The sequence below is a fragment of the Cynara cardunculus genome, assembly GCF_001531365.2.
Source record: "Cynara cardunculus var. scolymus isolate 2C chromosome LG 13, CcrdV1, whole genome shotgun sequence".
NCBI classification, from domain to species: Eukaryota; Viridiplantae; Streptophyta; class Magnoliopsida; order Asterales; family Asteraceae; genus Cynara; species Cynara cardunculus.
Window position 1 is genome coordinate 18,865,295 of NC_037540.1, and position 2,189 is coordinate 18,867,483.

The following is a 2,189-nucleotide window of genomic DNA, read 5'->3' on the forward strand; positions in this document are numbered from 1 at the left end:
TCAATGAACATAAATTGGTTAACATAGCTAACACAAAAAAATGAACATAAGTTGGAATATGATTGGTTGAGCTTGGTTAACATAGTTAACACAAAAAAATTAGTTAGTATTTGAACCAAGCTATATATATATATACATATACATATATATATACATAGGGGAGCGATCAAATGCAAACCACTCAAGTCCATTGTAAAACATCTGTTATCAATATTCCCAATTGCCATTTGGAGATGGTTATATATTGTTTCTAGGTTGGGAGAATTTTAAATCAGTCTTTTCAAAACAGTCGATCCATCCTAATCCTGACCAAAATATGACTAATCTTAGGCTCGTCAACTTGGCTTTGCTCGGTTTTTAAAAAGATTTAAAAATCTTTTTACACAAAAATATTATTAATGTTTTCTTAACAATTATTAATGCTTCTTTCTTTATGATTTTCGAAATTTAGCATTAAACAACACTTTAAATAAAACATTTATTTGAGATTGAAAAATACTTGTATTATAATTAACAAAACTAAAATTGTTTTGAAAAATCGGTTCTATATAACCACTCCCGATCCCACGACCGGTTTCTTACTGGATCGATTCGGACTTTAAAACTCCATAAAGTTTGTAACAAGACCTGAACCAGTATTGGGCTGCATCCGATCTGAGTCTCACTATCTCTAACCCACTTTCCATTAAATAACCAGCCGAGCCCATCTTTTGGAGCACAACCTATCTTTAATTTCATCTAAAGGACCCATCTGTAATGAGAATCAAGTAGTGATGGTCAAAAATCGGTCCCAAGCTTTCTCATAACCGATCATAACCGGTTCCCGTCGAAAATGGTAGGACTGGTCAAGGTAATTCATAACCGGTTATGGGACGTCGGTCCCGGTCCCAACATTAAAAAATAAGATTTTTTTAATGATATATATTTTTAATACATTATAAAACTTACAATTGGGTTACTCAAATACACTTTAAAAATATGTTTTAATATAATTAAAATTATATTGTTTTATAAAAATACATTATAAAATTATTTAAAAATACAATTATTTAAAAATACATTTATTTATAAAATTATTTGAATTTTTAGGCTGGGCCGGACCGGACCGGTCCATAGCCGGTCCCATAACCGGTCCCGGTCCCACGAAACTACCAAAAACCCCAACTGATCCTGGTTTTCGATCCTATAACCGGTCCTTACCGGTCCCGGTCCTCCGACTGTCCCAGGCCGGGTCGGACCGATTTGGCCATCACTAGAATCAAGAATCCAATACAGTAGTGGGCCTGCTGAAATGCATGTCCATGAAGCCCTTGTTGTACGGAATTGGACTAAAACAACCCTTTCTTTTATTTGGGTTGGTTTTTCATGCTTATGATTAGGAATAGGTTATAGGTAGGTAGGGACTCAAATAACTAAAATTGAATAAAAAGTGTAGCCATGCACCTCGATGGATAATATATGAAAACAACGAAAATAAGAGACATTATATGCGTGTCAATCCAAAACAAAGCCCAAATTCTTAGTAGAACAATGATCCTTCCAAATAGTCACGAGTATGATAAGGAGATGACTACAAAACGTTAACTAATCCTAGAAGCTATATTTAGCAATACTAGAAGGGTATTCCTACACAGCGAGATATATTTCGATTTGTATTGTTTCGTTTTATTTTTTTGGTCTCTGTTGATGCTATAATACAGATTTATGTGATTTTGAGTAAATAATAATTATCTACAATTAATTATATGGATTCAAACATAGAGCTTAATAAGTTGTACTTACGCACAATTTTACTTGTAATCTTGAATTTTAAGTAATATCTATACTATCTTATTAATCAAATTTTGTAAAAGTCTTAAAGTCTTAAAATACTAAATGACCAAAATACCCTTTATACTATCTWACCTCACTTTTTCACCTTCTCCACTCCTCACATACACTCACCCTCTCGCAACCATTTTTCTAAAACTATAATTTTAAATTTACACTTTATACCCCTATAATTAATTAATTAATTTACTTTACGTCTTTTACTTTTAAATTAACATACATAATCGTATATCAATTAAAACATGTTTAAAAAAATACATTTTTATTTTAACAAGTTATATCATTATAATCGTCTMGTTAATACCTTCGAAATGAGTCCAATATTGAATAGTTTTTGACTTAATTATATTATTATATAT